The sequence below is a fragment of the Oncorhynchus mykiss genome, chromosome 17 (genome assembly GCF_013265735.2).
Source record: "Oncorhynchus mykiss isolate Arlee chromosome 17, USDA_OmykA_1.1, whole genome shotgun sequence".
NCBI classification, from domain to species: Eukaryota; Metazoa; Chordata; class Actinopteri; order Salmoniformes; family Salmonidae; genus Oncorhynchus; species Oncorhynchus mykiss.
In genome coordinates this window covers 13,902,808-13,926,063 of record NC_048581.1, presented here as the reverse complement: position 1 = coordinate 13,926,063, position 23,256 = coordinate 13,902,808, and the positions used below count along the sequence as shown (strand labels likewise).

Sequence of the window (23,256 nt, the reverse complement as noted above, 5' to 3'; positions counted from 1 at the left end):
ACAAAACAGCAGTTTTTACAATTGATCACTGATCACTTTCTTTCTTACCAATTATCACATTTTCACGCAAGGTACACGATTTTAAAAGCCCCACATTTCCTGCTACGTCTATGCATGAGGACCTTTAGTGAATGCAGCCCCAGAGCGTGTCGGGTTTCAGTGAGTGGGTGGGGTTTTGTGCGAGGGCTTTTGTTACGTCATTATGTTCTACCCTATCAACGTCCTAGACGGGACAGTGTACTCGCATATCACCCAGCATACGTTGCAACTCTGAGGCAGAGGCTAGAACATTACAACACACAAGGTAGCCATTATTATCCCTACCAGTTTCATGTCTATACAATATCCTGTGGGAACCTTCTATGGGTGGTTTTTGAGCCTCTGAAGGTCTGTTTGACCCCAACCATGATCCGAAACGTCAGGGGGGTTGTGCTCTATATATGAGGGCCTCTCCTATGTCTGTATTGTGCTCGCTTCGGCAGCACATATACTAAAATTGGAACGATACAGAGAAGATTAGCATGGCCCCTGCGCAAGGATGACACGCAAATTCGTGAAGCGTTCCTTATTTTTACCCCTTTTACCCCTATACATCCATCTTCCTCCTAGTATTACCCATAAGAAAATGTTTTAAATCCCATTGGAAATGGTGCCATAATGGCAGTGACTTCATGTTAATGTTGTTCCAATACCTCCATCTGGTGGCCACATAGTGATATCACCAATGGATGCAATAGCGCTAACAGTGATAATTTCCCAAGATGGCGTAGCAGTGAAGACGTGTTTTGTTCGTGTCTCGTGTACTTTTGTATTTTTCGTATTTTTTGTATATATATTTAAATTTTATTTTCGATCTCTTTTTGATTTTTAATTCGATTATACCTTCCGGTAACCTGCCTCACCCAATGTGATACGGTATCGCTATTATTTTTAATTTTAGAACACATTCAAGAACCTCCAGAAGCTAACCAGATTTGTGTCAAATCGGAGGGCATGTTGTCCGGTCCTCTGGCAGTCTCTATGGGGGTGCCACAGGGTTCAATTCTCGGGCCGACTCTTTTCTCTGTATATATCAATGATGTTGCTCTTGCTGCGGGCGATTCCCTAATCCACCTCTACGCAAACGACACCATTCTGTATACTTCTGGCCCTTCCTTGGACACTGTGCTATCTAACCTCCAAACGAGCTTCAATGCCATACAACACTCCTTCCGTGGCCTCCAACTGCTCTTAAACGCTAGTAAAACCAAATGCATGCTTTTCAACCGTTCGCTGCCTGCACCCGCACGCCCGACTAGCATCACCACCCTGGATGGTTCCGACCTAGAATATGTGGACATCTATAAGTACCTAGGTGTCTGGCTAGACTGTAAACTCTCCTTCCAGACTCATATCAAACATCTCTAATCTAAAATCAAATCTAGAGTCGGCTTTCTATTCCGCAACAAAGCCTCCTTCACTCACGCCGCCAAACTTACCCTAGTAAAACTGACTATCCTACCGATCCTTGACTTCGGCGATGTCATCTACAAAATAGCTTCCAATACTCTACTCAGCAAACTGGATGCAGTTTATCACAGTGCCATCCGTTTTGTTACTAAAGCACCTTATACCACCCACCACTGCGACTTGTATGCTCTAGTCGGCTGGCCCTCGCTACATATTAGTCGCCAGACCCACTGGCTCCAGGTCATCTACAAGTCCATGCTAGGTAAAGCTCCGCCTTATCTCAGTTCACTGGTCACGATGGCAACACCCACCCGTAGCACGCGCTCCAGCAGGTGTATCGCACTGATCATCCCTAAAGCCAACACCTCATTTGGCCGCCTTTCCTTCCAGTTCTCTGCTGCCTGTGACTGGAACGAATTGCAAAAATCGCTGAAGTTGGAGACTTTTATCTCCCTCACCAACTTTAAACATCTGCTATCTGAGCAGCTAACCGATCGCTGCAGCTGTACATAGTCCATTGGTAAATAGCCCACCCAATTTACCTACATCATCCCAATACTGTTTTTATTTATTTACTTTTCTGCTCTTTTGCACACCAGTATCTCTACCTGCACATGACCATCTAGATCATTTATCACTCCAGTGTTAATTAGCAAAATTGTAATTATTCGCCTACCTCCTCATGCCTTTTGCACACAATGTATATAGACTCTTTTTTTCTACTGTGTTATTGACTTGTTTATTGGTTTACTCTGTGTAACTCTGTGTTGTTGTCTGTTCACACTGCTATGCTTTATCTTGGCCAGGTCGCAGTTGTAAATGAGAACTTGTTCTCAACTAGCCTCCCTGGTTAAATAAAGGTGAAATAAAAAATAAAATAAACAGTCAGCCAATCCAATGACATCCCCCTTCTCTCTCTTTCTCTGTCACACTTTCTCTCCCTCTTTATCTCTTTCTCCTCTCCCTTTTCTCTCATCATTCTCCCCCTTTTTCTCACCCACTCCCCTTTTTCTTTCCCTCCCTTTGTCTCTCACTCTCCCTTTCTTTCTCTTTTTGTCTCCCCATTTTCTCTCCCTCCTCTTTTCTCATTCTCCCTCTCCCCCTTCTGTCTCTTTCTCCCCCCACCACCAGTTTTAAAAACTCTTATTGAACCACACTGGCAATGTGTCAACATGAACGTTGAAACAGTCACCTTCCAACCACAGCCAGGCCACATATGAATCTCTAGTTCTCTGTCGTTCTCTTTATCATTTCCTTGTTTCTCTAGTTCTCTCTCCTCTCTCTGTCTCTACTACTCTTCTGTGTTGCTCTATTCTCTCTCCTCTCTCTGTCTCTACTACTCTTCTGTGTTGCTCTATTCTGCTTCTCTCGCTACTAAATGGGGAGTTGGTTTTAAGTATCTTTGGCCGGGCCATGTTGCAGAGAGCGGGGGAAGGGTGGGGAACAGAGAGCGGGGGAAGGGTGGCGAACATAGAGCGGGGGAAGGGTGGGGAACAAAGACCAGGGGAAGAGCAACTACAACAGCAGGGGGAGGAGTCCAAAAGCTTATTACACTACATTTTAGTCTAGAATCATTCCTTATAATAATCAATTAAATGTCTCTACATCTATAACTAAAGTCAAAATGTCACAAAACAGCAGTTTTTACAATTGATCACTGATCACTTTCTTTCTTACCAATTATCACATTTTCACGCAAGGTACACGATTTTAAAAGCCCCACATTTCCTGCTACGTCTATGCATGAGGACCTTTAGTGAATGCAGCCCCAGAGCGTGTCGGGTTTCAGTGAGTGGGTGGGGTTTTGTGCGAGGGCTTTTGTTACGTCATTATGTTCTACCCTATCAACGTCCTAGACGGGACAGTGTACTCGCATATCACCCAGCATACGTTGCAACTCTGAGGCAGAGGCTAGAACATTACAACACACAAGGTAGCCATTATTATCCCTACCAGTTTCATGTCTATACAATATCCTGTGGGAACCTTCTATGGGTGGTTTTTGAGCCTCTGAAGGTCTGTTTGACCCCAACCATGATCCGAAACGTCAGGGGGGTTGTGCTCTATATATGAGGGCCTCTCCTATGTCTGTATTGTGCTCGCTTCGGCAGCACATATACTAAAATTGGAACGATACAGAGAAGATTAGCATGGCCCCTGCGCAAGGATGACACGCAAATTCGTGAAGCGTTCCTTATTTTTACCCCTTTTACCCCTATACATCCATCTTCCTCCTAGTATTACCCATAAGAAAATGTTTTAAATCCCATTGGAAATGGTGCCATAATGGCAGTGACTTCATGTTAATGTTGTTCCAATACCTCCATCTGGTGGCCACATAGTGATATCACCAATGGATGCAATAGCGCTAACAGTGATAATTTCCCAAGATGGCGTAGCAGTGAAGACGTGTTTTGTTCGTGTCTCGTGTACTTTTGTATTTTTCGTATTTTTTGTATATATATTTAAATTTTATTTTCGATCTCTTTTTGATTTTTAATTCGATTATACCTTCCGGTAACCTGCCTCACCCAATGTGATACGGTATCGCTATTATTTTTAATTTTAGAACACATTCAAGAACCTCCAGAAGCTAACCAGATTTGTGTCAAATCGGAGGGCATGTTGTCCGGTCCTCTGGCAGTCTCTATGGGGGTGCCACAGGGTTCAATTCTCGGGCCGACTCTTTTCTCTGTATATATCAATGATGTTGCTCTTGCTGCGGGCGATTCCCTAATCCACCTCTACGCAAACGACACCATTCTGTATACTTCTGGCCCTTCCTTGGACACTGTGCTATCTAACCTCCAAACGAGCTTCAATGCCATACAACACTCCTTCCGTGGCCTCCAACTGCTCTTAAACGCTAGTAAAACCAAATGCATGCTTTTCAACCGTTCGCTGCCTGCACCCGCACGCCCGACTAGCATCACCACCCTGGATGGTTCCGACCTAGAATATGTGGACATCTATAAGTACCTAGGTGTCTGGCTAGACTGTAAACTCTCCTTCCAGACTCATATCAAACATCTCTAATCTAAAATCAAATCTAGAGTCGGCTTTCTATTCCGCAACAAAGCCTCCTTCACTCACGCCGCCAAACTTACCCTAGTAAAACTGACTATCCTACCGATCCTTGACTTCGGCGATGTCATCTACAAAATAGCTTCCAATACTCTACTCAGCAAACTGGATGCAGTTTATCACAGTGCCATCCGTTTTGTTACTAAAGCACCTTATACCACCCACCACTGCGACTTGTATGCTCTAGTCGGCTGGCCCTCGCTACATATTAGTCGCCAGACCCACTGGCTCCAGGTCATCTACAAGTCCATGCTAGGTAAAGCTCCGCCTTATCTCAGTTCACTGGTCACGATGGCAACACCCACCCGTAGCACGCGCTCCAGCAGGTGTATCGCACTGATCATCCCTAAAGCCAACACCTCATTTGGCCGCCTTTCCTTCCAGTTCTCTGCTGCCTGTGACTGGAACGAATTGCAAAAATCGCTGAAGTTGGAGACTTTTATCTCCCTCACCAACTTTAAACATCTGCTATCTGAGCAGCTAACCGATCGCTGCAGCTGTACATAGTCCATTGGTAAATAGCCCACCCAATTTACCTACATCATCCCAATACTGTTTTTATTTATTTACTTTTCTGCTCTTTTGCACACCAGTATCTCTACCTGCACATGACCATCTAGATCATTTATCACTCCAGTGTTAATTAGCAAAATTGTAATTATTCGCCTACCTCCTCATGCCTTTTGCACACAATGTATATAGACTCTTTTTTTCTACTGTGTTATTGACTTGTTTATTGGTTTACTCTGTGTAACTCTGTGTTGTTGTCTGTTCACACTGCTATGCTTTATCTTGGCCAGGTCGCAGTTGTAAATGAGAACTTGTTCTCAACTAGCCTCCCTGGTTAAATAAAGGTGAAATAAAAAATAAAATAAACAGTCAGCCAATCCAATGACATCCCCCTTCTCTCATCATTCTCCCCCTTTTTCTCACCCACTCCCCTTTTTCTTTCCCTCCCTTTGTCTCTCACTCTCCCTTTCTTTCTCTTTTTGTCTCCCCATTTTCTCTCCCTCCTCTTTTCTCATTCTCCCTCTCCCCCTTCTGTCTCTTTCTCCCCCCACCACCAGTTTTAAAAACTCTTATTGAACCACACTGGCAATGTGTCAACATGAACGTTGAAACAGTCACCTTCCAACCACAGCCAGGCCACATATGAATCTCTAGTTCTCTGTCGTTCTCTTTATCATTTCCTTGTTTCTCTAGTTCTCTCTCCTCTCTCTGTCTCTACTACTCTTCTGTGTTGCTCTATTCTCTCTCCTCTCTCTGTCTCTACTACTCTTCTGTGTTGCTCTATTCTGCTTCTCTCGCTACTAAATGGGGAGTTGGTTTTAAGTATCTTTGGCCGGGCCATGTTGCAGAGAGCGGGGGAAGGGTGGGGAACAGAGAGCGGGGGAAGGGTGGCGAACATAGAGCGGGGGAAGGGTGGGGAACAAAGACCAGGGGAAGAGCAACTACAACAGCAGGGGGAGGAGTCCAAAAGCTTATTACACTACATTTTAGTCTAGAATCATTCCTTATAATAATCAATTAAATGTCTCTACATCTATAACTAAAGTCAAAATGTCACAAAACAGCAGTTTTTACAATTGATCACTGATCACTTTCTTTCTTACCAATTATCACATTTTCACGCAAGGTACACGATTTTAAAAGCCCCACATTTCCTGCTACGTCTATGCATGAGGACCTTTAGTGAATGCAGCCCCAGAGCGTGTCGGGTTTCAGTGAGTGGGTGGGGTTTTGTGCGAGGGCTTTTGTTACGTCATTATGTTCTACCCTATCAACGTCCTAGACGGGACAGTGTACTCGCATATCACCCAGCATACGTTGCAACTCTGAGGCAGAGGCTAGAACATTACAACACACAAGGTAGCCATTATTATCCCTACCAGTTTCATGTCTATACAATATCCTGTGGGAACCTTCTATGGGTGGTTTTTGAGCCTCTGAAGGTCTGTTTGACCCCAACCATGATCCGAAACGTCAGGGGGGTTGTGCTCTATATATGAGGGCCTCTCCTATGTCTGTATTGTGCTCGCTTCGGCAGCACATATACTAAAATTGGAACGATACAGAGAAGATTAGCATGGCCCCTGCGCAAGGATGACACGCAAATTCGTGAAGCGTTCCTTATTTTTACCCCTTTTACCCCTATACATCCATCTTCCTCCTAGTATTACCCATAAGAAAATGTTTTAAATCCCATTGGAAATGGTGCCATAATGGCAGTGACTTCATGTTAATGTTGTTCCAATACCTCCATCTGGTGGCCACATAGTGATATCACCAATGGATGCAATAGCGCTAACAGTGATAATTTCCCAAGATGGCGTAGCAGTGAAGACGTGTTTTGTTCGTGTCTCGTGTACTTTTGTATTTTTCGTATTTTTTGTATATATATTTAAATTTTATTTTCGATCTCTTTTTGATTTTTAATTCGATTATACCTTCCGGTAACCTGCCTCACCCAATGTGATACGGTATCGCTATTATTTTTAATTTTAGAACACATTCAAGAACCTCCAGAAGCTAACCAGATTTGTGTCAAATCGGAGGGCATGTTGTCCGGTCCTCTGGCAGTCTCTATGGGGGTGCCACAGGGTTCAATTCTCGGGCCGACTCTTTTCTCTGTATATATCAATGATGTTGCTCTTGCTGCGGGCGATTCCCTAATCCACCTCTACGCAAACGACACCATTCTGTATACTTCTGGCCCTTCCTTGGACACTGTGCTATCTAACCTCCAAACGAGCTTCAATGCCATACAACACTCCTTCCGTGGCCTCCAACTGCTCTTAAACGCTAGTAAAACCAAATGCATGCTTTTCAACCGTTCGCTGCCTGCACCCGCACGCCCGACTAGCATCACCACCCTGGATGGTTCCGACCTAGAATATGTGGACATCTATAAGTACCTAGGTGTCTGGCTAGACTGTAAACTCTCCTTCCAGACTCATATCAAACATCTCTAATCTAAAATCAAATCTAGAGTCGGCTTTCTATTCCGCAACAAAGCCTCCTTCACTCACGCCGCCAAACTTACCCTAGTAAAACTGACTATCCTACCGATCCTTGACTTCGGCGATGTCATCTACAAAATAGCTTCCAATACTCTACTCAGCAAACTGGATGCAGTTTATCACAGTGCCATCCGTTTTGTTACTAAAGCACCTTATACCACCCACCACTGCGACTTGTATGCTCTAGTCGGCTGGCCCTCGCTACATATTAGTCGCCAGACCCACTGGCTCCAGGTCATCTACAAGTCCATGCTAGGTAAAGCTCCGCCTTATCTCAGTTCACTGGTCACGATGGCAACACCCACCCGTAGCACGCGCTCCAGCAGGTGTATCGCACTGATCATCCCTAAAGCCAACACCTCATTTGGCCGCCTTTCCTTCCAGTTCTCTGCTGCCTGTGACTGGAACGAATTGCAAAAATCGCTGAAGTTGGAGACTTTTATCTCCCTCACCAACTTTAAACATCTGCTATCTGAGCAGCTAACCGATCGCTGCAGCTGTACATAGTCCATTGGTAAATAGCCCACCCAATTTACCTACATCATCCCAATACTGTTTTTATTTATTTACTTTTCTGCTCTTTTGCACACCAGTATCTCTACCTGCACATGACCATCTAGATCATTTATCACTCCAGTGTTAATTAGCAAAATTGTAATTATTCGCCTACCTCCTCATGCCTTTTGCACACAATGTATATAGACTCTTTTTTTCTACTGTGTTATTGACTTGTTTATTGGTTTACTCTGTGTAACTCTGTGTTGTTGTCTGTTCACACTGCTATGCTTTATCTTGGCCAGGTCGCAGTTGTAAATGAGAACTTGTTCTCAACTAGCCTCCCTGGTTAAATAAAGGTGAAATAAAAAATAAAATAAACAGTCAGCCAATCCAATGACATCCCCCTTCTCTCTCTTTCTCTGTCACACTTTCTCTCCCTCTTTATCTCTTTCTCCTCTCCCTTTTCTCTCATCATTCTCCCCCTTTTTCTCACCCACTCCCCTTTTTCTTTCCCTCCCTTTGTCTCTCACTCTCCCTTTCTTTCTCTTTTTGTCTCCCCATTTTCTCTCCCTCCTCTTTTCTCATTCTCCCTCTCCCCCTTCTGTCTCTTTCTCCCCCCACCACCAGTTTTAAAAACTCTTATTGAACCACACTGGCAATGTGTCAACATGAACGTTGAAACAGTCACCTTCCAACCACAGCCAGGCCACATATGAATCTCTAGTTCTCTGTCGTTCTCTTTATCATTTCCTTGTTTCTCTAGTTCTCTCTCCTCTCACTGTCTCTACTACTCTTCTGTGTTGCTCTATTCTCTCTCCTCTCTCTGTCTCTACTACTCTTCTGTGTTGCTCTATTCTCTCTCCTCTCTCTGTCTCTACTACTCTTCTGTGTTGCTCTATTCTCTCTCCTCTCTCTGTCTCTACTACTCTTCTGTGTTGCTCTATTCTGCTTCTCTCGCTACTAAATGGGGAGTTAGTTATGAGTATCTTTGGCCGGGCCAGGTTGCAGAGAGCGGGGGAAGGGTGGGGAACAGAGAGCGGGGGAAGGGTGGGGAACAGAGAGCGGGGGAAGGGTGGGGAACAGAGAGTGGGGGAAGGGTGGGGAACAGAGAGTGGGGGAAGGGTGGGGAACAAAGACCAGGGGAAGAGCAACTACAACAGCAGGGGGAGGAGTCCAAAAGTGTATTACACTACATTTGAGTCTAGAATCATTCCTTATAATAATCAATTAAATGTCTCTACATCTATAACTAAAGTCAAAATGTCACAAAACAGCAGTTTTTACAGTTGATCACTAATCACTTTCTTTCTTACCAAATAGCACATTTTCACGTAAGGTACACAATTTTAAAAGCCCCATGTTAGGGTATTTTTGGCGTTGGCTTCACAACATTTCCTGCTACGTCTATGCATGAGGACCTTTAGTGAATGCAGCCCCAGAGGGTGTCGGGTTTCAGTGAGTGGGTGGGGTTTCGTGCGAGGGCTTTTGTTACGTCATTATGTTCTACCCTATCAACGTCCTAGACGGGACAGTGTACTCGCATATCACCCAGCATACGTTGCAACTCCGAGGCAGAGGTTAGAACATTACAACACACAAGGTAGCCATTATTATCCCTACCAGTTTCATGTCTATACAATATCCTGTGGGAACCTTCTATGGGTGGTTTTTGAGCCTCTGAAGGTCTGTTTGACCCCAACCATGATCCGAAACGTCAGGGGGGTTGTGCTCTATATATGAGGGCCTCTCCTATGTCTGTATTGTGCTCGCTTCGGCAGCACATATACTAAAATTGGAACGATACAGAGAAGATTAGCATGGCCCCTGCGCAAGGATGACACGCAAATTCGTGAAGCGTTCCTTATTTTTACCCCTTTTACCCCTATACATCCATCTTCCTCCTAGTATTACCCATAAGAAAATGTTTTAAATCCCATTGGAAATGGTGCCATAATGGCAGTGACTTCATGTTAATGTTGTTCCAATACCTCCATCTGGTGGCCACATAGCGCTATTGCATCCATTGGTGTTATCTACTGGTGACCAGACCCATCACAACACAGCTCTACTGGACCAGACCCATCACAACACAGCTCTACTGGACCAGACCCATCACAACACAGCTCTACTGGACCCGGCCCATCACAACACAGCTCTACTGGACCAGACCCATCACAACACAGCCCTACTGGACCAGACCCATCACAACACAGCCCTACTGGACCAGACCCATCACAACAGGGGCGGCAGGGTAGCCTAGTGGTTAGAGCGTTGGACTAGTAACCGGAAGGTTGCGAGTTCAAACCCCCGAGCTGACAAGGTACAAATCTGTCGTTCTGCCCCTGAACAGGCAGTTAACCCACTGTTCCCAGGCCGTCATTGAAAATAAGAATTTGTTCTTAACTGACTTGCCTGGTTAAATAAAGGTAAAAAAATAAAAAATAAAAAAAAAAACAACAACACAGCACAGACCACCACTCTAGGATCAGGCAGAACTCTGTCCTTCAGAGAAGTACACCACATGATGCAGTCCACACCATACATCATTCAGATCATCAGCCTATATATGCTGAGGTAACCTCTGGCAAAAGACACCTAGAACAATCAGAGAAGAGAGGTGTGCCAACTACTGCATCTAATATGCAGACTACTGGGCTAGACAGACCCTTTAAATCACACACAGGGTTGCAGATTGCATTGCACACAAAAATAAGTACAAATCTTATTCCATTCTTATTCATTTGTTTACAACTATTCTATATTTTATTGGCACTGGTATTATAATAATAATTATATGTAATGGTATATATATATACATATATATATTACTATTTTGGATTTATTTTCAATGTACTGTGAATATCACTTAAACCAGTGAATATCACTTATTATAAATGAGATCATTAACTATCAGCTCTTGGAATATCCAGGGCCTATTCTCTTCACATTTTGGTTATAAAACAACAAATCCAGAATGGATTAAAAACATCAAGGGACAGGAGGACATCATAATCCTACTGGAAACACGGTGTTGTGGAGACATAGATACTCAGTGTCCCTCAGGCTATAGAGAAAGTTTACTACCATCAATCAAACATAAACAGGTTTAAACGGGGCCGGGTGGAATCATCATTCGGCTTAAGCAGCACTGAATGAAATGAAAAAAGGTACCATTCACATTTGGCTCAAACTTAACAAAGGTACAATCTCTTGTGACAATGATGTGTACATATGTGCAGCTTCTGCTCCTCCTTCAGATTCACCATATGATGATGACCAGTTTTTTGACAATCTCCAGGCAGAAATCATTACATTTCAGGCAGAAGTGAGATTTCAATGCGAGGACAGGTTCTGAGCCTGACTACACTGATGAGGGAGGTAACCACCACATAGTTGGACACCCCTCCTTGTACAGTAGCCCTCTTATAAATAGAAACAGTCCTGACCAAATACTGAACAAAAATGGGAAGGAGTTAGTGCATCTGTCGAGCCTTAGGCCTGTACATGCTTAATGGTAGAATCAGAGGGGACTCTTTAGGTCCCTTCACTTACTGCTCAGCTCTTGGGACAAGTGTAGTCGATTATGCCATCAGTGACATCGACCCCTCCTCCATTAGTGCATTCACTGTCAGACCACAGACACTTGTCAGATCAACGTGTTTCTGAAGAAATTAACCGGCAATAGTCATTCAAAAAAACAGCCCAATAAACTCTACAACATAAACCAATCGTACAGATGGGCTCAAAACAGTGCAGAGATTCATTGAAACATTGAACTCTACACAGTTCTTCAATAACTCACAATACCAAAACAATAAAGAAGGTGTCCATTCAGCTACTCAAAACATCCACTGCAGATTCCAAAAAGCAGCATCAGAAGCAAATTTGAGAAAACCAAAGAAATGCAACATCAGAAACAAAAAACTAAATGTTTCTGAAAAATGGTTTGCCAATGAATGTAAAACAATTAGAAAACACCTAAGACAAATGTCAAATGAAAAGCATAAGCAGCAAAACAACCCAGAGCTACGCTATGAATACTTTGAAACTCTGAATCTGTAGAAACATACACTGAAACGCAAGAGATTGAATTATACCAACAAGACACTCGACGAAATTGAAAACGCAGTTGAACAAAATCAGCTCTGAAACACGAACAATTTAAGCTCGACAAGAATTAGCCGTACAAGATGAAGGAATTTGGAAAACGTATTTTGATAATCTTTACAAAAAGACAACAGAACCAATTAGAAATTCAAGAAAAATGTAACATCCTTGAATCAGTCATTAAAAACAAACCAAAATCCATTAAAAATGACCCAATAACCCAACAAGAACTAAATGAAAAGCTCAAATCTATAAAATCAAAGGCGGCTTGTGGTCTAGATAAGATCAGAAATGAAATGCTGAAAAACAGCACACCTGAGTTGCAAAATGCTGTGCTTAAAATGTTCAATATGGTATTAACTTTTCCCCTGTCCACAAGAGTGGAGACAAATCAGACCCCAATAATTACAGGGGAATTTGCAAAAACAACAACTTGGGAAAGGTTGTGTATAGCATTTTGAATTCAATACTTTCTTCAAGAAAAAAAATGTAATTCAGTAAATGTCACATTGGATTTCTCCCCCACCATCGCACTACTGACCATATTTACACCTTACACAGACTAATTAATAAACATGTCCACCTGTAATGAGTATGATGGGAGACTAAGTGCTGGTTTCAAGCGCAGGGCGCAGCAGGTGTAAAGGACCACAGGAGGAGGCAGGTAGCATGGTCCCATGGACAGGCAGAAGGTCATACACTGGAGGAGGCAGGTAGCATGGTCCAGGGACAGGCAGAAGGTCATACACAGGAGGAGGCAGGTAGCACGGTCCAGGGACAGGCAGAAGGTCATACACAGGGAATCCAAAAAGGTAACAGTACAGGCAGGGAAAAGGCTAGTAACGTTGTCTGGGAGATCAGGAAAGAGGTGGATGACAGGAAATCTGACAGGTAACAGTACAGGCAGAGAATAGACAAAACAACGTTGTTATGTCACACCCTGGTCTTAGTATTCTGTGTTCTCTTTATTATTTTGGTTAGGCCAGGGTGTGACATGGGTGATTTATGTGGTTTGTTTTGTCTTGGGGTTTTTGTAGTTTATGGGATTGTGTTTAGTATAGTAGTCTAGGAAAGTCTATGGTTGCCTAGAGTGGTTCTCAATCAGAGGCAGGTGTTTATCGTTGTCTCTGATTGGGAACCATATTTAGGCAGCCATATTCTTTGGGTATTTCGTGGGTGATTGTTCCTGTCTCTGTGCTTGTTGCACCAGATAGAGCTGGTTCGGTTTTTCACGTTTATTGTTTTTGTAAACTGTTTGTATTTTCATCTTTCATTAAAGATGTTTATGAATAACCACGCTGCATTTTGGTCCTCCTCTCTTTCACCAGAAGAAAAACGTAACATGTTAGTGAGGATGGCCAAAAACTATGATACACGGGAGGACTAATATGGAAATAAACAGAGATCCGAATAGAATGTGGACAACAACAAAAAAATAATACCTCACAATGAACTGAACTACATAGTGTGTGATTATGACATACAGGTGTGTGAACAGGTGATCAGAATTCAGGTGATTGGGATCTGGAGAGTGAGCTGCGTTCAGGGGATCCATGTGTTTGACGGTGTGAGTTGGAAGCAGACATTACACCACCAAAAAAAAAAAGAGGGCAAAATCTTTGCTTGCTTTATTGCCTTTAAAAAAAGCATTTGATTCTATTTGGCACGAAGGGCTATTCTACACAATTCTCTAAAGTGGGCTTGGTGGTAAGGTGTATGACTTAATAAAATGTATGTACACAGAAAACAAGTGTGCAATAAAAATCTAAAACAAAATAACATAATTATTTTCACAAAATCGAGGTGTGAGACAAGGCTGCAGTTTGAGTCCAAACCTTTCCAACATTTATATATCAATGAATTAGCAGACATGTTGGACCATTCTCCAGCCCCAGGACTCATACTGTTTAACACAGAGGTAAAATACCTGCTATATGCTGATGACTGCAGCCCCAGGACTCATACTGTTTAACACAGAGGTAAAATACCTGCTATACGCTGATGACTGCAGCCCCAGGACTCATACTGTTTAACACAGAGGTAAAATACCTGCTATATGCTGATGACTGCAGCCCCAGGACTCATACTGTTTAACACAGAGGTAAAATACCTGCTATACGCTGATGACTGCAGCCCCAGGACTCATACTGTTTAACACAGAGGTAAAATACCTGCTATATGCTGATGACTGCAGCCCCAGGACTCATACTGTTTAACACAGAGGTAAAATACCTGCTATATGCTGATGACTGCAGCCCCAGGACTCATACTGTTTAACACAGAGGTAAAATACCTGCTATACGCTGATGACTGCAGCCCCAGGACTCATACTGTTTAACACAGAGGTAAAATACCTGCTATATGCTGAGGATTTGGTTATTCTATCACAAACCAAAGAAGGTCTTCAACAGAACCTTAATGTGGCAGTGAATGCACTCAAAGAAAAAGCCTGCAGAGCATTGTATGCAATAAAAATGAAATTATTCTAAATCAACATCCCAATTAGAATTTGGACCCAAATATTTGACAGTGTAATCCTACCAATAGCTCTTTACAGAAGTGAGGTTTGGGGGCCACTCAATAAACTGGACTTTAAAATGTGGGACAAACATCCAATTGAAGCCCCACATGCAGAATTCTGTCAGAAAATCCAGAGAAATACATCAACTAATGCATGTAGGGCAGAACTGGTCCACTTTCCACTCGTAATGAAAACGCAGAAAAGACATGGACATAGAAACCGGCAGACATGAAAAGACATGGTGGTGGTGGTAGTAGTAGTAGTAGTAGTAGTAGTAGACATGAAAAGACATGGTAGTACTAGTAGTAGTAGTAGTAGTAGTAGACATGAACAGACATGGTAGTAGTAGTAGTAGTAGTAGTAGTAGTAGTAGTAGTAGTAGTAGTAGTAGACATGAAAAGACATGGTAGTACTAGTAGTAGTAGTAGTAGTAGTAGACATGAACAGACATGGTAGTAGTAGTAGTAGTAGTAGTAGACATGAACAGACATGGTGGTAGTAGTAGTAGTAGTAGTAGTAGTAGACATGAAAATACATGGTAGTAGTAGTAGTAGTAGTAGACATGAACAGACATGGTGGTAGTAGTAGTAGTAGTAGTAGTAGACATGAAAAGACATGGTAGTAGTAGTAGTAGTAGTAGTAGTAGTAGACATGAAAATACATGGTAGTAGTAGTAGTAGTAGTAGACATGAACAGACATGGTAGTAGTAGTAGTAGTAGTAGACATGAAAAGACATGGCTACTCAAAGAGGATGTGGTCACTGCACAACAGGGGAGGTAGAAACGGAGATGCACTTTCTCCTTTACTGTGATAAATGTTCCTCACCAAGAGATTCCTTATTCACAGAAATTACAACATTTATTCCATTCCAAAAACTAAAAATACTCATAGGTGATGATGATGGTAGTAGTAGTAGTAGTGATGGTGGTAGTAGTAGTCCTAGAAGTAGTAGTAGTAGTAGTGATGATGATGGTGGTGGTGGTAGTAGTAGTAGTAGTAGTAGTGATGGTGGTGGTGGTAGTAGTAGTAATGATGATGGTGGTGGTAGTAGTAGTAGTAGTAGTAATGATGATGGTAGTAGTAGTAGTAGTAATGATGGTGGTAGTAGTAGTCGTAGAAGTAGTAGTAGTAGTAGTAGTAGTGATGATGATGGTGGTGGTGGTAGTAGTAGTAGTAGTGATGATGGTGGTGGTAGTAGTAGTAATGATGATGGTGGTGGTAGTAGTAGTAGTAGTAGTAGTAATGATGGTGGTAGTAGTAGTAGTAGTAATGATGGTGGTGGTAGTAGTAGTAATGGTGGTGGTAGTAGTAGTGGTAGTAATGATGGTGGTAGTAGTAGTAGTAGTAATGGTGGTGGTAGTAGTAGTAGTAGTAATGATGGTGGTAGTAGTAGTAGTAATGATGGTAGTAGTAGTAGTAGTAGTAGTAATGGTGGTGGTAGTAGTAGTAGTAGTAATGATGGTGGTAGTAGTAGTAGTAATGATGGTGGTAGTAGTAGTAGTAGTAATGGTGGTGGTGGTGGTAGTAGTAGTAGTAGTAGTAATGATGGTGGTAGTAGTAGTAGTAGTAATGATGGTGGTAGTAGTAATAGTAGTAGTAATGATGGTGGTAGGAGTAGTAGTAGTAATGGTGGTGGTGGTAGTAGTAGTAGTAGTAGTGGTAATGATGATGGTGGTAGTAGTAGTAGTGGTAATGATGGTAGTAGTAGTAGTAGTAATAGTAGTAATGATGATAGTAGTAGTAGTAGTAGTAATAGCAGTAGTAGTAGTAGTAGTAATGATGATAGTAGTAGTAGTCGTAGTAGTAATGATGATAGTAGTAGTAGTAGTAGTAATAGTATTAGTAGTAGTAGTAATAGTAGTAATGATGATAGTAGTAGTAGTAGTAATGATGATAGTAGTAGTAGTAGTAGTAATAGTAGTAGTAGTAGTAGTAATAGTAGTAGTAGTAGTAGTAATAATAGTAGTAGTAGTAGTAATAGTAGTAGTAGTAGTAGTAATAGTAGTAGTAGTAGTAGTAGTAATAATAGTAGTAGTAGTAGTAGTAGTAGTAATAGTAATGATGGTGATGGTAGTAGTAGTAGTAGTAATAGTAGTAGTAGTAGTAATAATAGTAGCGGTAATGATGATAGTAGTAGTAGTAATAGTAGTAGTAATGACGGTGATGGTAGTAGTAGTAGTAGTAGTAGTAGTAGTAGTAATAGTAGTAGTAGTAGTAATGATGATAGTAGTAGTAGTAATAGTAGTAGTAATGATGGTAGTAGTAGTAATAGTAGTAGTAGTAATAATAGTAGTAGTAATGACGGTGATGGTAGTAGTAGTAGTAGTAATAGTAGTAGTAGTAATAGTAGTAGTAGTAGTAATGATGGTAGTAGTAGTAATAATAGTAGTAGTAATGATGATAGTAGTAGTAGTAATAGTAGTAGTAATGACGGTGATGGTAGTAGTAGTAGTAGTAGTAGTAGTAGTAGTAGTAATAATAGTAGCGGTAATGATGATAGTAGTAGTAGTAATAGTAGTAGTAATGACGGTGATGGTAGTAGTAGTAGTAGTAGTAGTAGTAGTAGTAATAGTAGTAGTAGTAGTAATGATGGTAGTAGTAGTAATAATAGTAGTAGTAATGATGATAGTAGTAGTAGTAATAGTAGTAGTAATGACGGTGATGGTAGTAGTAGTAGTAGTAGTAGTAGTAGTAGTAATAGTAGTAGTAGTAGTAATGATGATAGTAGTAGTAGTAATAGTAGTAGTAATGATGGTAGTAGTAGTAGTAGTAATAGTAGTAGTAGTAGTAATAGTAGTAGTAGTAGTAGTAATGATGATAGTAGTGTAACAGTATAAGTTTAGACCGTCCCCTCGCCCATACCCGGGCGCGAACCAGAGACCTTCTGCACACATCAACAACTGACACCCACGAAGCATCGTTACCCATCGCTCCACAAAAGCCGCGGCCCTTGCAGAGCAAGGGGAACTACTACTTCAAGGTCTCAGAGCAAGTCACGTCACCGATTGAAACGCTATTTAGCGCACACTGCTAACTAAGCTAGCCGTTTCACATCCGTTACAGTAGTAGTAGTAGTAGTAGTAATAGTAGTAGTAATGATGGTGATGGTAGTAGTAGTAGTAGTAGTAGTAATAGTAGTAGTAATGATGGTGATGGTAGTAGTAGTAGTAGTAGTAATAGTAGTAGTAGTAATAGTAGTAGTAGTAATAGTAGTAGTAGTAATAGTAGTAGTAGTAGTAGTAATAGTAGTAGTAGTAGTAATGATGATAGTAGTAGTAGTAGTAGTAGTAGTAGTAGTAATAGTAGTAGTAATAGTAGTAGTAGTAATAGTAGTAGTAGTAATAGTAGTAGTAGTAGTAGTAGTAGTAGTAGTAGTAATAGTAGTAGTAATGATGGTGATGGTAGTAGTAGTAGTAGTAATAGTAGTAGTAGTAGTTGTAGTAGTAGTAATAGTAGTAGTAATAGTAGTAGTAGTAGTAGAAATAGTAGTAATAGTAGTAGTAATGATGGTGATGGTAGTAGTAGTAGTAGTAGTAGTAATAGTAGTAATAGTAGTAGTAGTAGTAGTAATAGTAGTAGTAGCAATAGTAGTAGTAGTAATGATGATAGTAGTAGTAGTAGTAGTAGTAATAGTACTGGTAGTAATAGTAGTAGTAGTAATAGTAGTAGTAGTAATGATGATAGTAGTAGTAGTAGTAGTAGTAGTAGTAATGATGGTGGTGGTAGTAGTAGTAGTAGTAATAGTAGTAGTAATGATGATAGTAGTAGTAGTAGTAGTAGTAGTAGTAGTAATGATGGTGGTGGTGGTGGTAGTAGTAGTAGTAGTAGTAATGATGGTGGTAGTAGTAGTAGTAGTCATGATGATGGTGGTTGTAGTAGTAATAGTAGTAGTAGTAGTAATAGTAGTAGTAGTAATAGTACTGGTAGTAATAGTAGTAGTAGTAATAGTAGTAGTAGTAATGATGATAGTAGTAGTAGTAGTAGTAGTAATGATGGTGGTGGTAGTAGTAGTAGTAGTAATAGTAGTAGTAATGATGATAGTAGTAGTAGTAGTAGTAGTAGTAGTAGTAGTAATGATGGTGGTGGTAGTAGTAGTAGTAGTAATAGTAGTAGTAATGATGGTGGTGGTAGTAGTAGTAGTAGTAGTACTGATGTAATACTGATAGTACTGATGTAATGGTGAAAATGAGTTATTTAGTTATAAGTTAGTTTTAGTTTCATTTTCCATTTTTATTTATTATATTTCTACTACTGACTTCCCTTGTTATTTTTGTATTTCATGTTGTATTTCATTTGCCACCATTTTATATTACTATTTGTTATCTTTTTATAATTGTATTACAATGTATATTGTACACATTGTTGCTTTGGCAAAAGTGACACAATGTTTTTCATACCAATAAATCAGCTTGAATTAGTAAAAAAATGAATTTGAGAGAAAGGAGAGAAAAATAAGTGAGAAAGGAGAGAGAGAGAAAGAGAGAGAGAAATAAGAGAGAGAGAAAGAAAGAGAGAAAGAAGAGAGAGGGAGAAAGAATAGAGGAAGAAAGAGAAAGAAAGAAAGAGAGAAAGAAAGAAAGAAAGAGGAGAGAGAGGGAGAAAGAGAGAGAGAAAGAGGAGAGAGAAAGAATAGAGGAAGAAAGAGAAAGAAAGAAAGAGAGAAAGAAAGAAAGAAAGAGGAGAGAGAGGGAGAAAGAGAGAGAGAAAGAGAGAGAAAGAAAGAAGAGAGTGAGAGAAAGAAGAGAGAGAAAGAAAGAGGAGAGAGAAAGAAAGAAAGAAGAGAGAGAGAAAGAAAGAGAAAGAAAGAGAGAGAAAGAGGAGAAAGAAAGAGAGAGAGAAAGAAAGAAGAGAGAGAGAAAGAAGAGAGAGGGAGAAAGAGAGAGAGAAAGAAAGAAAGAAAGAAAGAGAGAGAGAGAGAGAGAAAGAAAGGGGAGATAAAGAAAGAAAGAAAGAGGGGAGAAAAATGAGAGAGAAAGGAGAGCGATAGAAAGAAAAAGTAGAGAGAGAAAAGTGAGTAAAGAGAAAAGAGTGGAGTGGAATGAAGAGAGAGATAACAGAGAAGAGAAAAAGAAATAGGGAGAGAAAAATTGGAAAAGAGAAAATGGGAGGGAGGGAGAGAGATGAGGTTAGAGGGAAGAGAGAAAAGTGAGGGGGAAAAGAGAGAAGTTGTAATGCAATGCAACCTCTGGCCTCATCTCCCCATCATGCACGTGTTAAAGGCACTGTACAGTACCGTACCTTTCTGCGTTGTGTCTGGTGAGGTGTAGGTGGAAGACAAGTCTCTGGACACAATTCTGCCGGTTGTCTCTCTTTTAGTGACTGCATGGAATGGATACAAATACAAGACTAAGGTTGGTGCTGCTGTCTGGACTCCCAAACACAACTATATTAGCCTCTCTTCATCACGCTCTGAGCTAACTCACGTCAACAACTAAAAATGCATTGTACAAAATGTACGTGTTCATATTTTCAAAAGACTAATTTCATTTTATAAATGTTGTACAGGAATAATTTGCTAATAAATGCTAAATATTTCTTAGTGTACCTGAGGTATACTAATGAGGCAACAACGCCATTTTGACATGCCCAGAAAAGTAACAAAATGAACAGCAGCTAACTAATTAGCACATTAAACATTACATATCAAATCGTCACTTTTCACAACATACCTGCATGGAATGGATACAAATACAAAGTCAAGCTTGATGCTGCCGTCTGGACTGCCATACACAAGTATATTAGCCTGATAAAAGACAAAAGAGTGCTGAATTCCTGTCAGAAAACTCACGCTGTCTGCACCTGAGAGACCCGCAAAGGTAACGCTGGCTGGGCAAGCCTTGCAAAGTTGCAGTCAAACATTATCCCCATTCACACTAATATGTATTCCTAAAAACAGTAACGCAACACTAAATCAATGACGATATAATTTTCGTTTGTCTTTTTTTGGACATGTGTGGACATTTGCTTACATGTGCATTGAAAAGAGCGGAGCGTGCATAACACATACCTCTCCTCATCAGGCTCTGAGCAAACCGAGGAGTAAAAGCATGGCTCCCGTTGATGACCTCACAGCATTAACACCATGTAGAAAATAAATACAATACAATAGTTCACTCTTGAAAGTAGTGTAACACATCTCAAAATAACCTTAAAACAATTCATGAGGGATTTTCGGTGAAATAAAGTATATGTTATAAATAAAGTATATGTTATAAATAAAGTATATGTTATAAATAAAGTATATGTTATAAATAAAGTATATGTTATACCTGTAATACATACGTAGCCTTTGCCAACATTTTACTCCCTCCTCTATGTTTAATATAACACACATACATTAATTATTCATTTCGGTTGCCTTTTCTGGCATGAAGTTTGTTCTATAGAAACTATTTGACTCTGATGTGTGTCACCGAAAGTATTTGACTCGAGCCACAAAATTAAGGAAATTAGAAGGCAGGGGTGGATTCTGGCAGGGGGATTTTCGGCACAACACTGGTACCTAACTTACTTGATGTTGGCTAGCAGCCAGCATTTATCTGCATTTGGAGAAAGTTGTGAACTCATTATCTTTTGGACACCCAAAGCTATGAAAATCGTGCGTATGTAATGAATGGAACTAGTCTGGGCTGTAGTCTGTTTGACGAACATTCCACTCCTTGTAACATTACAGACACTTGCAACCAGGCTGCAATGAAACAGTGTTGATCATATAATAGATGTATCATGTGTTAGTTTAAGGATGTGAAAATCATGATATTTCCCTTGCATTTCAATCCACACATGCATATGGGTCTGTAATGTATTGCATTGTTATCTAGCAATTGTGCATTATTGGAATCTAATTTGCCCATGTGGATCTGACATGCATCAAATGCTACATAACTTTGCATGCATGCTTTCCATAAATGCAATGTACTGATGAAATGCCCCCCATGAATAATAAAAAGGCCAGAAATGCAACATCAGGCCAACCTGACTAGCGGGGAAAGTGTTAAAAACCGTAGCTAGCGATCGTCAACACGATAGGATCTGAATGGAGGAAGAGACGCGTCACACACACCCGTGTTCACAGTCTTCTTGTTATGAAGTCAATCAACTGTATTCGCATCTCAAGTATTGGTTAACATATGGAATATACACAAACTTGGCAGTCGTGTCAAGTTGTCTGGATGTCCTTTGGGTGGAGGGCCATGCACGATACACACGGGAAACTGTTGAGCGTGACAAACCCAGCAGCGTTGCAGTTCTTGACACATTCAAACCCGGGGGGCCTGGCAAAAGGTTCTATCCACACGGACCTGGTTAACAGGGTCCTTATTCATCGTACATTTAGAAGGAAATCTCATTAAAGCTTTGGAATCAGCTCTTCCCTGACTGATGCTGGGTCTCGGCGGGTGACGGAGCTAGCTGATTAAATAACTTCCTTGTTACAACCCCAAAGACTCTCATTAACAACTTAGTTTACTGACAGTTTATAATACCAAATTAGAGATAAAGAGGGAATGAACGATTTACTTTGGAACTGCCGGAGATCATTGACTAGGAGAGGTGTGTCTACCAGACAGCGAGTGGTTTACTGTGGAACTGCTGGAGATCAATGACTAGATTTTTACCTCAACATAGTGTGAAATAAGCTTATAATTAATAGCCTAAGTGTAGTTTCATTTTGCTGGGGTGCAATGAGGAGATTCGGGATCTTTCCCCCATGCGTTTCCATGGCAATTAGATTCTTTGGGTCAAGTTCCATTGAACTCTTTACCTCATCTATATTCCATTCTCTACAGATGAATGGTTCCAGATCAGCTATTCTGTGTGTTCCAACAGTTCTGCCCTGACAACCCAGCCTGACAACCCAACCTGACAACTCAACCTCACAACCCAACCTCACAACCCAACCTCACAACCCAGCCCTCCGTTCACCATAGGGCCAATCCCATTTAGGGCACAGCTAATCACACCAAATTGCACTAAATCACATTAAATCACATTCAATTACACTAAATCACATTCAATCACAGTAAATCACAGTAGCCAGCTAGCTAGCTTTATGGGTGTTTTGACATGAGTATGAAATTGTAATTCTGGTTGTTTAATGTTTTAGGGACTCCTGAAACTACCAGCAAACCAGGCTGTCGTCTTGTGAAACAGTGGACGTAAAGAATCTAGCTAGCTAAAGCATTTACTGCAAATTGAATGCACAATTTGCCTTGCTGATATTTGCCATGCAAATGTTCCTGCTTATTGTGCAGTGGAGGATAAAATCCCTGTATACCTATGGATGTGTAGCTGTCTAGCAGATCTGTGTATGGACGCAAACGTTTGGTATACATATTAGTTCAGAACCTAGATATGAACTTAAGCTATCATAGCCGGTTGTATCAACTTCAAAACAGTCTGAATGACATTAATGAAGCCTATGGATTGAGTAGAATATAATCTAACTTTGTGCCAAGGATGCAAGTCGTATATACATGTAGCATGAGATCCCCACATTGTAGCCTGTACATTTAATATTTCCACTGATCATGTACTCTACCTTGGTAAATAAAGGTGCAGTTCAGGTATGAATGTCT

General features: G+C 41.0%; 1 protein-coding gene and 4 non-coding genes across 5 annotated transcripts in view; 4 read left to right on the top strand and 1 right to left on the bottom strand.

Annotated features, from left to right (window-relative positions):
• Positions 1-23,256, bottom strand: part of LOC118940024 — a 1,007,326-nt gene that overhangs the window by 503,925 nt on the left and 480,145 nt on the right. The gene's annotated exons all lie outside the window — the stretch shown is intronic.
• LOC118940567 lies at positions 467-573 on the top strand. Its single transcript, XR_005037155.1, has one exon. It is a non-coding gene; the product is annotated as a U6 spliceosomal RNA (small nuclear RNA).
• On the top strand, positions 3,545-3,651 carry LOC118940565. Its single transcript, XR_005037153.1, has one exon. It is a non-coding gene; the product is annotated as a U6 spliceosomal RNA (small nuclear RNA).
• LOC118940564 lies at positions 6,565-6,671 on the top strand. The gene has a single exon (XR_005037152.1). It is a non-coding gene; the product is annotated as a U6 spliceosomal RNA (small nuclear RNA).
• On the top strand, positions 9,814-9,920 carry LOC118940563. Its single transcript, XR_005037151.1, has one exon. It is a non-coding gene; the product is annotated as a U6 spliceosomal RNA (small nuclear RNA).